This window comes from Cydia strobilella, chromosome 8 (genome assembly GCF_947568885.1).
Source record: "Cydia strobilella chromosome 8, ilCydStro3.1, whole genome shotgun sequence".
NCBI lineage: Eukaryota > Metazoa > Arthropoda > Insecta > Lepidoptera > Tortricidae > Cydia > Cydia strobilella.
Genome location: NC_086048.1, coordinates 8018806 through 8034872, shown reverse-complemented (window position 1 = coordinate 8034872; position 16067 = coordinate 8018806). Strand labels below are relative to the sequence as shown.

At 36.7% G+C, this 16067-nt stretch overlaps 1 protein-coding gene across 13 annotated transcripts in view; it reads right to left on the bottom strand.

Annotated features, from left to right (window-relative positions):
- The window catches only part of LOC134743561 (uncharacterized), a 252919-nt gene that overhangs the window by 79664 nt on the left and 157188 nt on the right, over positions 1-16067 (bottom strand). The window contains exon 1 of one of the 13 annotated variants that reach the window (XM_063677078.1): positions 9212-9485. The exons of the other annotated variants lie outside the window; for them this stretch is intronic. The gene's annotated coding sequence lies outside the window, so the exon portion shown is untranslated. Of the gene's footprint in view, positions 1-9211; positions 9486-16067 lie in introns of those variants that run through there. 13 annotated transcript variants of the gene reach the window in all.

The following is a 16067-nucleotide window of genomic DNA, read 5'->3' as shown; positions in this document are numbered from 1 at the left end:
AGTGTCATGACAATGTGACGGCTGGTCACTTGGGCATTCGTAAGACGTATCTAAAAATAAAACAAACATATTTTTGGCCTAACTTGTGGGAAGAAGTGAAGCAATATGTGACGAAATGTGATACGTGTGCGAGGCATAAGGTTTCACAGCAAGGCCCATTAGGACTCATGGGTGAGCATAGAGAGGTTACACGGCCATGGCAGCTAATATCATTAGACTTGATGGGTCCGTTTCCGAAAAGCAAATCAGGTAACACTATGTTACTCGTGATTACATGTTGGTTCAGCAAGTTTGTGCTTCTCTTTCCATTAAGGACCGGAAAGGCAGAGAAGATATGCGATATACTGGAAAATCAGTTACTGTTATATGGTGCACCTAAAGCTATCATATGTGACAATGGTCGCCAGTTCTGTTCACAGCAGTTTAAGGATTTGGCGATGAAATATAATAGCAAATTGTGGTTTACGCCGAATTATCATCCCCAAAGCAATCCGACTGAGAGAGTCAACAGAGTGGTGGGCACTATGATTTCGACGTTTGTAAAGTCAGGGAAACACAATATGTGGGACGTCAACCTACCTCAGATTGGCAATGCTATTAGAACTTCAGTGCATGAAACGACACGCCACACTCCTTCGTATTTGTTTTTAGGCAGAGAGACCCGTGTACCGAATCTAGATCGGCCCAATTCAGTGCAGTTATTACAAAATAAGGACAATGATTACCCGATAAATGTATCGACCTACATAGAGAGTCTCCAGCAACGGGAGGAAGTTTTTGAATCTGTTCGACAAAGGTTAAGGCAAGCACATGAAAACAGTCGGCAGCTTTATAACAAAAAACGTAGGACTCATACCTTTAAGATTGGAGAGATGATATATAAAAGGACTAAATGTTTGTCAAACGCTCCGAATAAGTTCATGGCAAAACTAGCTCCTAAGTATGATAGGGCTATAATAGTGGACAAGCTCTCAGAGACTGTCTTTCGTCTAAACAATGCATATGGCAAATGTATAGGAAATTGGCATGTTAAGGACCTCAAGCCAACATGTTAAAAAAAATATATATATATATATAGATATATATTTTTTTGTTGAGGGAGGAGGAATATGTTATGTCGTATTTAGTAAGTAATAGAGTTCATTTTTGTATGCATTGCGTGATTCGCCCGATGGACGCCGCAGCGTAGTATATAGTCAACAAATTCGCGCGTCGGACTAATAGCACTGACGGCACAGCGGTACAACGTCGGACTAGCGATCGTATGGGCGAGGGTTCAAACCCCGGTGGCGCATCATCTTTTTCTAAATTTTTAAGGATATTTTTCATACTTATATTAATGCATTACATTCGGCAAGTCATTCCAGCTCATGTCTTTGAAAGATTAATACGGTTGTTGTGTAAACAATGTACCCGCCATAGACATCGAAATTGCAAATGTAAAATTAGATTGCAAAATGCAATCACCGTTTATTAACTAAGTTTGATACTTATTACGGACATTATTATTGTTTTGTTTTGTGAGTGACATTACGGCGAAGGGGTAAGTGCTAGTGGCTAAGCAAACACTGCTAATGTACATTAAATAAATAATATAATATAATGCCTCTAAAAGAGGACTGGCATAGTTAAAGTAAATCCTTTGTTTTAGCCTGTGGACATGCCCTTCAAGGTTCGGTCGAAAATACGACCACTAGCTCAATAAAGCACAGTTATCACGCTAGCCGGCGTATCTTAGGAATAGCAGGATTCCCAGACCTTAGCAGTTTAAACTCCTCTTGGCGTCCAATACATAGTTTTAATTTAGTTATAGGATTATTAGCATTTAGTACCCTCGTGTGTGTTTAGAATATAATCTTAAATTGGTCACCGATGTTTCATTAGATATTATTCCCTGGCTTCAACACGTAACAGCATTTTGCGAATAATCTCAAACTGAATGTGAATAAATCTACGTTCAATTCATATAATTTCCTTATCATACCTACTAAGTTATCATAACCATATAAAAAGTGTAAACCAGGAACGTATTTTAAGGACAGTTCAAAACTAGCCGCAAATTGCACGATAAGTAACTATTCACAATTATGTTACCGATGATTAATACTAATGACAAATACTAAACTCGTGTAAACCAAGCATAAGAGCCAGTATTACTCAACCTGTCCACGTACATACACATCTAAAGAGCCGGCATGCACCATGTGTGGGGCTCGAGACTAGGACATAGCGCTCCATAAGCGGTGCCTCAAAGGGCAATTACGTTACTTGCAAGATGCACTCGTAGTAATTGATTCGTCGATTTCACGGTACCAATTTAAGAGAGATCAGAGGTCTTAAGGGGGTTTGTTAGCAAACGTTCCATCTATACTTCTTACTCGTAATACAAAAATGAAAATATATATTTCATATAATTTCCTGGTATTTTTTTACATCGAAAAATTTGAGTTTTACATTGTAAAACGTACGACTAGTTTTGGAAGCTGCAGCGGTCGATATCTAAACCTGAAAATAGAAGTTTTTGTTTGAAATGTACGCCCTCTTAAGTACCTGATACACCGAACGATTCATCTCACGCCTACGCGGTCTTTTACTACATTTTTATTGTAACTTTATCTATATTTTTTATCTTACTGTTTTAGCTTAATGGCATGAGACGCACATTTTTCTTGATTTAATCAAAAGCCGTTTAATGTATCCACGTTTAATTAGGTAATGTGACTACTTATCCTAAGACTGATATTATCAACAACAAGCGTTATGTTCTAAACATTAATTGGATATAAACAAAAAACAAGTTGATTTTCTATCTTTGAAATTATCATCCTCCTAACGTTCCGGCTTTTTGGGAGTCTGGGATCCGCTTGGCAACTAATTCCAAAAGTTGACGTATTAGTTAAAAAATTTAATTAAAGAATTTAATGCACTAATATATGAGCAAAGAACATACATCTTAGTAATACGTATATGTTTATTACTTATAAGGACTAGGTGTTCTCGAGCATTATTAACAGTTGTATCGCTAAAGGGGAAATGCTCGAACTAGTATAGCGCGGGATCCTTTCTATTAGCAACAGGACTGTAATAATTGGACCTTATTGGCACTTTTACCGGGCAGGACTTTAGGTTAACGTCACATCCTAATCACATATTATCGGAAACTAATTGTGTAATAGAAGATTATCAGTCATCAGTGTAATGGCCGCAAGGCGGCGTCCGAGCCCTGACCTAAATATCGTCATCGTCCGCAGAGCTGCTTTGTATTCCTATTTCCTTTACCGACCAAAGAAACGAGAGTTCGACTAACCAGTATATTACGATCTCAAATTATATTACGATTAGGTATTGGCCACATTTAGGCCATTCTAAAAAACTGATCTATATTTTTTTTATCATATATATTATGTATTACAATTCCGATCCAATGAATACTTGTTAAAAACTATTTAGTCAGGTTTTCTTGTTCTTCAGACGCACATTTGCTAGTCCAGCCAAAAAATGGTAATGAGTCAATAATTATTTTGCTGCGTTGTTTTGTTACAGAGTCCACCACTATCCCCCCTTATTCATAAAACTTTACGGGCCTGATTTAGTTAAATTATGTTTTATCCCGTTCTAACAAATACATAGGTCAAAATTACAGATAAAGACAAACGATTTACAGCTAATTTAGGCCAGTATCGCGTTTATGAATAACGCCATATCGGCATATATCTATAATATGAGCATATTATATATATAACATTGTATTGTCACGAAACTTACGTAAGTTTCAACACAATGTGAAACTGATAAGTGCGTCTAATTTAACTTGCAAGATTTAATTACACAGATACAGAGACTATTTAAAAACTAAATAACTAAAAACTTGTAACAATAAGATAATAATAAGTAAATGTAGTTCTTTTCTTTGCTGTGGGATTATTTATTAATGGTAATTATTGGAAATTTTCATTAAATTGTGGTACGCTTAGCATAGATACTATGGCTAGTTCTCCTGAGCTGAACAATCGCTGGCGTTAGGTAAGCGATAGGAAACTTGCGTTGTTTACTTTGCGGCTATGTCTTGTGCTCTATGGATCGTGTGAAGGGAATAAAGCTCTATTAATAATTATAGCCGCTTTGATATCGTTGATACCAGGCGAAAGAAGTGGCAGAGTATCAAATAAAATATCAAAGCTAAAGCTACATTGACAGATTAATTAAATAATCACCATATGAAGCCGGTTGAAAACACAGACAAAACCTCCTATATTAACATTAACTAAAATTAATGAATTTTCGGAACATGATAAAATTGTAGGGAGTGTAGAACACTTTAAACTCGTTTTTTTGGTTATTATGAAACTTTTTGTATCGAGTGAAAGAAATACCACGTTTCAACAATGAACAAAATTTTGTTTACAAAAAATACTTGTATTTTTTGTATAATTCCTTTTTCTGGCATTTCATTTTACTTCCATGTTGTCGGTCGTTTATCGAACCTTTTTGGGGCACCAAATAATTACGACTTTAATTACAAGCAGAGTTTTCAGCACTTGCCCAAATTCTCTATTTACGATTGCAACTTCTTTCATTACTAACGGTGTAGCAGGAACCTATCGAATACCGGTTTTCCGTTTTTTCTCCTGGAGTCTCCTTTACTAGATATCATTCAATGTTGTGTTAGTTCCTAACTAATAATTTCCTAATTTTTATGGTATTACTAAAACTTTGCTTGTTTCTCGTTTTAAGTGATTTATAAATTTGAGAAATAAATATATTTGAACTAATTACATAAAGAGTGTACTATCCATCGGCCTGGGCATACCTCGCCTTAAAATAAAATGCCATAGCTGAAATAATAATGAAGCATGAAAAAAAAAGGAATGAAATATAATAAAATCGACTGAAACTTTTGATTAGCAGAAACAATATTGATATTTTTCTGATCCTAATTTGATGCATCCCACATGTATCATGATACGTCCAATTTGCATATTTAGTATCATCCCGCTAATGAAAAGCACCGTTACTAGTCCTAATTAACATTAATTGCTTAAATGAAAACAGTCATGCAACTGAGGCATTCACATCCTGCTGAGTTTGTGTAAACGACCGTACGCTTTGCAGTAAGCCTTTACTGTGAAACTTCCTAAATATAATCTTCAATCACTAAAATATAGTTTAAGTTAAGTGTTTTTGTTCATAAAACTATCTCATAATGTTTATTACTAGGTTTTTTCTCAGTGTTATAATTTTCGTGTTTTTTCAGACTTTATGTGACTGTCAAAAATAATGGATATATGTTTTAAGCATCAGCTGTTCAAATATGAATGCAAGTTGCGCATAAAAGCAGCATAGTTTATAATTTGGATAAAGATGAGGTGAAAGGGGGATGATTGTATGTACATGTACAGGAGTGTCATTATCCAATTAGTAACAAAGTTCAAAAAATTCGCAAGCAAAAAAGTAATATGATACTTTAAAAAATCCTAGACGATTTGAAATCTTTTTTTTTTCTGTTAGCCCTCACGTGACACAGCTATAGAGAATCTTACAGTTAAAAAAACCAAGTTAATTATTCTAGTTTATAGCCTACAAAATGATCAATAATATAAAAGTTTCAAATAGGTCGATTAGAAGAAACAAATCCCCGGGAAATCCCCCGGGATTACCTTCTTAATCTTCCCTATAGGTAATTTGAAGGTAACAAAAGAACTGCTCTCAGGATTACGGAGATAAGGACTGTCCACAACGCCTGTCTTTTACCTCTGATGGCTGCGTAGATCGAGTGCTTAGTGCCAGAGACAGGAAAATAGTACAGATTGGCAGTCTCTATGCAAACCTGTTTCATTCATTGGCGACATTGGCGTCATATTAGAATCCTACATTCGTACAGTATGTAAAAATAACTGGTAAAAGTTCGCCTTTTTATATATTTATTATAATTTTCTCTTATTGTATTAAATTGTATTGATAAAAATTAAGTGCTATGGAGCAAAATAATTGTGGTAAATGATATTTGTAGTATTGTAACGTAAGGCGCTTTAAACTTTAGTTAACATCGAAGAAGGTAAACTAAATCATTCATTGTCACCCTTCTAATTTCCCGTACCATAAAATGTTGTTCAAAAATTCCCTAAGTAGTTCCGTGACACGTTCTACAAAAATGAAGAGGTAGAGTTTTTTTTTAAATGGATAATTGACAGTTGTTATTATGGTATTGTCTCTTGTTATTGCTAAGTATTTCGACCGTGACCCGATGCAGTCTAGACCTTTTAGTCTTATTGAAGTTGGTCACCGCGCCCACATTTTCAATTCAGTATTAACTATTATCAAAGATAAGATATAACTCCGTAATAGATGGATACAGTCTAAGGAAAAAACGTGCCTCGAAAATCAAAAAAATTTAATTCTTGATCAGATGGCGCCACTACCTTTGGCCTACTCTCTTATAGAAGGCGTTGACGGTTTCGTTTGTTATTTAACAATTATAACGCATATCAGTGAAAGAACATGGGTCAAAATCATATAAAAATAATTAATGCATATAAAAAAAATCATTTATCCATATATAAATACATTTTATCGTATTTTCATTTTTAGTTTAATTGTGTGTCGATAGCTGGCAGTGAATTTACTGTGGTTACAAAATTTACTATGACAGTACCGCTCTATCCTATTATATCCTCTTTGCTATTATGCAATTGAAATAATATTTTGTTACGTGGTCATCAAGGACCGTGTCGGCTTTGGGTACGGAACCCTAAAAAGGATTTAGATTTCTAAATAAAAATTGAAAAGTTTACACTACCGGCAGGACTCGAACCTCGAACCTGAGACCCCACATAAATATTTATTTTATTTTGTTTTTAGTATTTGTTGTTATAGCGATAACAGAAATACATCATCTGTGAAAATTTCAACTGTCTAGCTATCACGGTTCATGAGATACAGCCTGGTGACAGACATACAGACAGATGGACAGACGGACAGTGGAGTCTTAGTAATAGGGGCCGTTTTTACCTTTTGGATACGGAACCCTAAAAAGGCTAACAATATGGCTTTTGGTAGGTTCACGCGCGTAACGTTATGGTTAATTAGTGATGCCACCAGGTATTAAAAATATTACATACATACTTACATAGGTACATTGCAAGTTAAATAAAAGCTTCTAATAAGCTTTATTTCAGTTGGCATAAACCAGCGAAAATTGTTTCAGCGAAAAATTTTGAAGTACTTTACTAGAGTTGAGTTTTTCACAAGAAAGTAGTTGTTCTGATTTAAATTTTGACGTAAATTATAACCAAAGAAGGCCCGGTTCTTAAGCTTGCTAACTTCCAAAATGTCATACCTGCAAGTGTGGATGGGTTCAAATTGTGCGTCCAGGTTTGCTAGTACCATAGGCAATACTGCAAGTAATATTAAACAAGAAAAATTTAAATAAAATTAAAATTTCGATGGGCCTTCTTTCGCGCAGGTATCTTAGTTACAGTTTACTATTAATTAGAAAATCTTCTTCCTCGTGTTTTCCAGGCATTTTGCCACGGCTCATGGGAGCCTGGGGTCCGCATGACAACTAATCCTGAGAATTGACGTAGCCACTAGTTTTTACGAAAGCGACTGCCATCTGATCTTCCAACCCGGAGGGGAAACTAGGCCTTATTTTTTTGGATTAGTCCGGTTTCCTCGCGATGTTTTCCTTCGCCGAAAAGTGACTAGTAAATATCAAATGATATTTCTCATTAAGCTCAATGTACGAGCCGGGTTTGAACCCGCGACCTTCGGATTGAAAGTCGCACGCTCTTACCGCTAGGCCACCAGCACTTTATACTATTAATTAGAAAATATTGAGCATAATAAACGGTGTCATTTTTAGGTGATACGTCGTTTTAAGGTATAGAATTTTGAAATGTGATATCGTTGTATGTTAAATTGAAAGTTTACTAAGATTTATGAAAAAAAATTATGATTCTCAATAGTTCCATTGAACTACTTAACATGACAATGGACTGGATCTAGACCCAGATAAATCTAAATACTGATTTAATGTGCGCCTTGACTTGAGACAGGATAATGTAGGTGAATGTCAAAATTATTACTGCGGTTTATGAATTACGGAATATTGCTTGCATAGTATACCAACGTATGAATAGAATACATAATAATTTCATTAAAATAATTAATTCCTGTCTCATAGTATTATATAACACTAGCATTGATGTGTTTTACTTGGTGACATAGCCAATACTTGTTCACTTTTTGTTCACCGGTGCACGGTGGACTGACTGCCCAACAAGAAAAACTCCAATTAACTAATTCGGGGAAAGTTCAAACACAGGAGCTTTTCGTGATATGGCCGCCATGGTGCAATTTTTGCGATGTCTCAAATTGTCAAAAAATAAAGTGTACTTATTGTTTCTTTGACTTCGGCTAGTTTCTAGGTCTATGTACATTTATAACAAACACTTGTCTCACCATTCAGTCTGCATGTCAAGCGTATGAATGAATACCCATCCCAAGTAGGTACAATTCAAATAGTGTTTTATTAGTACAATGTGTTATGTAGGTACGTATGTCAATATATATTATTTCAAATGTTAATTTATTGCAAGGAATATGAAATGAATATGTAACTCGCATATGTAAATAAATAATCACTACATAGTATAAAACAAAGTCGCTTTCCGCTGTCTGTCCGTCAGTCTGTCCCTATGTATGCTTAGATCTTTAAAAGTACGCAACGGATTTTGATGCGGTTTTTTTAATAGATAGAGTGATTGAAGAGGAAGGTTTATGTGTATAATTTGTTAAGGTTTTGTGTAAATTAGTTGAACTACCCGTGCGAAGCCGGGGCGGGTCGCTAGTAAAATAATATAAATACACGTTTTGACATTCAAAGAAACCAAATAATTCGATTCATTGATAGTGAAATGAGTAATTCCAGTTTCGTCACAAGTACCTATTCAGATTTATGTTAATTTACTCCAATGATCCCTCATTAATATTAATCACAGATTAATATCAGTACTACGAGAAAACATCTCATTTCGTGTCGCGATAGTTATCAATAACATCGAAGTATTCTATAAATCGCGCATTGAATTAGAAACAAGAGATAACGCCATTCAAAATAAACTGTAAAGATAAACAATACGATCGCGACCTTCCGTCTTATCGCTAATCTAAACAAATATCTCAATAAAAATCAAATAAATTGCCTACTTACTTTCTCAAAAACAATCCTCTAGCTCAGGCAGATCACATTAACACGATCACTATTTGTTTATACACGGTTATATCACGGTGACATTTCCCGCGTCACGGTCGAGGAGCGGCGGGTAGAGGGGGGCGGGGAGTGCGCGACGTGCGTCGTGCTAGACGGCCGCGGTCGTACTGGCGCGCTGTGATAACGACGTGACGCGGAAAATGGAAAACAATGGAAACTCGACATGATTATGGTCATTTTGACTGCTAACTATAGTTGGTAAAAGGCTAATTTCGAAGAAATTCACTCCTTTTATCCGGCCTCTACCACTGGAGGGCTTCGTCACTTTTTCTTTAATATATGACATATTTCAGTTGATAACTACTCAATTTTACAAGTCTGCGCTGAAAAGACAGTCATTTCAGTCGGAGTACGTTTTTCAAGGCGTATTGAAACGTTACTTGAATTCTATAATAAAGGTATGAAATTTTACCTATTGCAGGCATTTGGTTACTGCTCAGTGCTCACTACAGTTCTTTAACTCCAATGCGACGAGGGAAAATTTTAAGGACTACGAATTCAGCATCATGAGGCTATGCGCCTAAAATTTGGTTTCTGAAACGATACTTATTAATACGTTACACAAAATGACACATATCAAAAAGACTATGTAGACAATGTAGACAATCAATTATTTTTTATTTCTATTCTATATAAGATAGAAACTAAATAAGAAAAGAGAAAATCGTTGTCAATGAAAGACTTTGTTTGTATGTATTGAAAATTCATCTTGAAAATAGTATAAAAAATTATGACTAACTACTCTCTATAAAGCACTACAGTCTAACAAGTTAATATAAGTCTAACAAGGGTAGAAAAACGAGAAGATTTGAGCTGTTACTAACACTAGCTGACCAGTGACCATGCCGCTGGGATGCAAGGCTAGTCATCATCATTCGCTTGCCGTTTTACCATCACTTGGGGTCGGCGCAGGATGTCTTTTTCCTCCTTCCCTCTCTGCGGTTCGTCATCTCATCATTCACCTGCTGTCTACATTATCAGTCCATCCCTCACACAGTCCATCCACCTTCTCCTTCGTTTTCCTTTCCTCTTACATCCCTCCACATTCATTCCTAATACCTTTCGCGTCACGTGACTTTCATCCCTCCGCATCACATGCCCGTACCCATACATGGCTAGTGTATTGAGTAATGATGTTTCATGACGGATAGCAAATGAGGGGTTTCATTAATTTGCCTGCAGTCATTGCATACATATCACATTTTCAGGAAAAAAGGTACTGATGATGATCATTATAAAAACATGTATCGTGTAATTTATCTTATTGTGTTAATTATCGTAGTTAAATATTTTAAAAGATAAAAGTACCATTCTATTACATATGCGATGGTCATACTAGGTACTTAAACAGGTTTCCCAATGGGACTAGTTAACCACAATATCGCAAAAAAAAATCAGACGGACACGTTGAGGGCACGAAGTAGAGGAAACGCCCTGCGCCCAGGGCACAGATTATATAACAGTTCTTACGAAGTTCTTCTTGCCCAGGGGTTTTCACGATCTTCATATCGGTTCCAAACCATGTTCAGTTTGACCTCGGGATCGCGACCCCAAAATCACCCAGTATACATACAGTGTACATACATTTACAGTATAGATAGATAGATAGATACATTTTGATAAATCTATTAATAAGTAACTTACACCTACTTCCTTTTACACACATAACCTACCAGATATTTACAACAAAGCGCACATATACTCGTACCTACATTGGATCGCGCCGCAAAATTGTGATGTTTTCACATAAAAAACATTCCATGTCTAATTTCATAACTTACAAAGGAGATGAGTCATAAATTGATTTTATATTAATGAATTTCCTTCACCCCATCCCCCACAATCAAGCTGTTTTAAAAATGGGGTCACGATATTTATCCACGATTACCCCTCTGGATGTTATCGTGCCGCCCCCTGCCATATTGTGTATTAGTATTAGGGATGAAATACTCGGAAAGTGGTTAAAGGACATCGAATAGAGAACAATAAAGCCTAAAAATCTAGTTTTTTAACGCTTACAGCACCAGGTTCTATAACAAGGTAATAATATTAATTATATAAAATTAAATTGCCCGTATATAAGAGGCACGGTACGCAACGCCATAACTTACCAATATGGCTTGGTAATGGTAAGCGTTGAGTCGCTCGCCAAAACGTAAACAAGTGTTTTGTTGTTTATTGGAGATTATTATAATATAAACTTTTCTAATTTATATCAATGGAGAAAAATATAAATAATAGAATTTTAAAGCATCGAGCTCGTACTATGCACATCATCAACGAACGCACGCTACCAATACGTTTTCGATGATATTTTGATTGCTTCTATTGTAGTGACAGGGTTTTTTTTTATTGAACTATTTAGTACATACTTACCTACTTACCGTAGATTTAGGTGAATTCGTATGTTCTACATTATCTTTACAGTTGAAATCATTATAACCCATTATACGTATTCGGATATAAAACGTCCCATGGGCGTAGATAAAACAAAAGTCCATTTAAGAATTCCCTTTATTCCTTTATGTTATTCTATTTGGATTGCCCCTATTCTTACCTAATACTGTGTCACTTCGAGTCCACCGAGTCCCTATTGACTGAATTATCTTGCCGTAATGGTCTTATTCCCTTTGATATTGTAGGTTTCTCGAATATCGGCCTTTTATTATTTTTGCGGCTAGAATTGATCCGCTGGGATTATGTAATGAAAAATACGCCAGGGCTTGATTTTTGAAATCAACTTAAAGGAATACCAGCAATTCGTTATTTTTTTAAATTATATCTACGAACCAACGGGAATATAAAGAGCTCCTATGACCTGAAGACTAAGTACCTATAGGCATCTTAAGCAATATTTTATACCGTCGTAATAGTTGGAAGAAATTATGTAATACTATACTTAAATAATTAATTCCAGATATATAAGAACAGCTCAGTGGACTTATATTGATCGGGATATGGACCGTGATTTGATTACCTTTTGTATTGTTTTCGAGCTCCCGATATTTGGACGCAGTTACATGCATCTTGTTCTCGGGTAACTTAAAATAGCGGGTGGGTATTCACGGTCCATATCCCGGTCAATAAAAGTCTAAATAGTGAAACTAACCGTGAATCATTCAAAACTGATAAGAACAATGTACAATTGTTTATATCTTGAAATCCTGTTTAAGAATGAATCACTCCAAGAGACGGTAATAAATAGATAAATGTGTAATTTGAAAATGTTTCGTTGTAAGACTCTTCAAAACACATCGGCCGAAATAAAGCATGTCGTTGACAAGTAAACGACGGTACCGTCGGGGGCCAGCGTAATGATGAACATAATAAAATAGAAGTCGAACAAATAATAGACTAAACTCACATTAAAGTCGCCCTTAAATTCGCACGTCGTTCGTCGAGACAGGAAGGGCCGAGAATAGCCCGAAACAAAATATCTCGAAATAAACTCTGGCGGAGTCCACTACGGTACCTACTTGGACTGCAGGCCGTGTTTTACTATTGGTTACGCAAGAGCAGGCGAGTCGAGTTCTCAGGCTAACCAGTGCAACGTAGCCTCTAGATGCGTGACAACATTTTTTACCTGACATAAATCTATGTTGGTCAGCCGGGCTAGCTAGTGGTGCGACAGTATACTACCCGTCCCTCTTTACTTAGGTAATACAGTTAGTTTGAAAAGGCGGGTAGTGTATCTCGCGGGCGAGATGATGTCGCGCCCCTTCTGTGCTAGGCCTACTGATGCGGTTGAGGCCGAACGCTGAGTAGAGCATTACGTTCTATAGAAATTGTTGCTTTCTTCCCAGTAGATATGACGCTGCGCAGCGTACGGCGTCGGCCTGAGGCCAAAACCCAGGAAAAACTTCCGCAGCGCTGGATTTACTATCTACGCTAAAATTGTATGTTAAGAGAGGCCTGACGCAAAGTTGTAGTTTTTATATTGAATTTTTACACGTTTTAATCAAAGGCAAATAAACGCCTTGAATAAATTCGCACTGAAACTAGACTATATTTGCAATGGCAGAATCCAACCAAAACCTTAAAAGGTAAAAGTTGTCTCGATAAAACATGTCTTTTAATTTTCATTTATTTTCAGTTGTAGTATATCGCAGCATACCATAGCAGTATAATTTTAGAATAAAATAACTACTTACATAGCCGAGAGATCTGACGAGCAAAAATAAATAAAGAAAAATAACTTATTTTCAGACAGTTACAGTCCATAGTTGATAGTATTAACTTACAGGCTAACAATGTAACAAAAAATCTTCAACAAAAGTATATTTTCAGAATTATACAAATATGTAAAAGGCAAAATTCCACGCGACGACCATAATATTATCTTCCGTCGAAAGTTTCGCGCGACGCGCCATATCTTTTGTTTCCTTCCAATATCCTGGCTTACGCCCCCTGGTAAGAGTTCGCGCTCAAGTGATTACGATTGAAGCAGTTCAACCTACTCTAGGGGACTGAGTGGAGATAGAGCTCATTTCTGTTAGCTAATAGTTATAGCCCACAAACCCTTTTCTAACTGAGAAGACACTAAGAATAACTTAACAGACCTAATCGGGGAGCATGTTATACTGGTCCGCCTGAGCCCCCGGCTCGCGCGGCGTCGATAAGCGATCGTAATGACATCCCAAAAGGGGAATTAGGTCCCGAGGCAAACCAGACTCGCGGAATACTCGCTTGGAATTCGTTAAATATTTCCGTGGCAGGCACCTTACGCTTTAAACATTCAATAAACGGTGCAGCTTTATATCGGTACCTATCGAAACATACGAGTATAACGCCAGGGAAGTGTAAAGTGTAACTCAATCCGATACATCCGCGGCCTACGCCTTCCTACGTGAGTGCATCACAGGTACTTTGCAAAATAGCAAATAATGTGCGTGATTCACACCATTGGCTGTGCTTTGAGAAAACGCAATAGAAATGCCTACATAATATATTGATCGAAGCTAGAGGTAAAGCTTAATTAACGCGGTTGAGTTATCAGGGGAATATTATAAAGATTAGTTTGCACAGTGGCGTAAAAGTTTGTTCTACTTCGGTTGAAAACTTGAAAGTTTTCATAGCAAAAAAATACTACCTATTTTTTTATTCTATTTTTCCTAAATTTTCGCTGTAAATTTTTGGCTCAAAGCGGTGTAATATTATTTCAGTGTCAAACCGACACAAATGGCGTGGTATGGAGGAAGCTTTGCCCAAAACTGGGCGTCCAAACGGAATTAACATAGATTTAAACTTTACTCTAATATTACTAAAAAATAAATTAAATTCTATACTGAAAAAAACAAATACCTACTAAAAATAAAATATGTAAATAGATAGCATCAATTAATGTAGATAAAAACTGTAAAACGTTTGGAATAAAGAGCTTTATTATTATTATTATTTTATCATTCCAGGATACTGATCATTAAAAACTTAAAAACTGTAAACCTCGCCAACATTAAGCCGCACTAAATGAAAAAGTACAAAGTGGGGTCAAGGAGGGATACGAGGTTTCTATATTGAAAATAATGGTGTGGTTATTACATGGGCAATAAAATTCTTGAGCAATACTTGTTTTCAAATTGACCCTTGAATTTAGCGGGGCTTCAGTATAAAACTAGTGATCTAATTAGCCGAGTTAGGTACGCAACCCAATCCCAATGTGTTTATTTTGCCAGCAGACTTATTCCGTAAGTATAACATTTGATTCAGAAGAAGAAACAGTACAAGAATTTGGAAATTATGGACTCCTTCAGGCTAGAACGGAGCTTAACCCCTGGAGCACCCCAGTTTCAAAGTAGTATGGAACTCCTATACTTGCTACTGACACACGTGTATCAATAGGGCGCTCCATGGGTTAAGTGTAAATAAGTTTATAGCAAAAATAAAATTTTTGGTACAAGCTGTTATCGTCGACTGTACTTTTCTTTCCACAGGAAACTAATACTCATTGAGACAATTCAAAAAACCCAAAACACGTTGCGTTTTTTTATCACAGAGTTCCTATGGCCACCTCCTGTCCCCATCATCAGATCAGCCCGATAGTACCAAAATATTGCATTGTCACCCGACTTACATATGTGTACAAATTTTCAGGTTCATCGGAAACCGGAATGTGGGTCAGATTTGACCCGTACAAATATACATAACATAGATACATTGCAAGTTAATAAAAAGCTTGTAAAAATGTTAATCTTGAAGTGTTAGGTGTCAATCGTTCCGTTTTTGTGGCTAAAGTAAGGTGACAGAGATGAGATGAGAAGGGCAGAGGATGCAAGTGCCCCGGGCGCCATTCCAGGGGGGGCGCCAAAATGAGCAAAAGGCAGCAGCAGGGAAACTTTTGTCAGTCGTCAGGGGGCGAAAATTTGGTGACTACCCCGGGCGCCATATTCTCTAGCTGCTACGCCCCTTCGCTAGACCGAGCTGGGGCCGGGCCGGAGCTTCCGGCACTTCGTTTTCTATGGAATGACATGTCGGTCGCCTTGGCCCGGGCCCGGCCCGGTGTATCGTGAGTCATCCTTACACCATTAACCCAGTATCAAATTGTACTGGTAACCATGGTAGCTCCAGGTTTAACCGGTTAACCCCGGGTTAGTGAATGGTGCAAGTGGCCCTTAAAGAAATAGGTTTTTTCACAGCAGGTTACAGCTTTATAACTTTTTACTTACTTTTTTATCAGATAGTTATCAGATAGTTATCAGTTTATTATTTGGTTGTAGCCATGAACAATTAAGTCATGCTCAGGAAATAAGAAACTAGTCAGTCGCTAAAAAAGAGATGGACATCCCACAATTGGTCATAT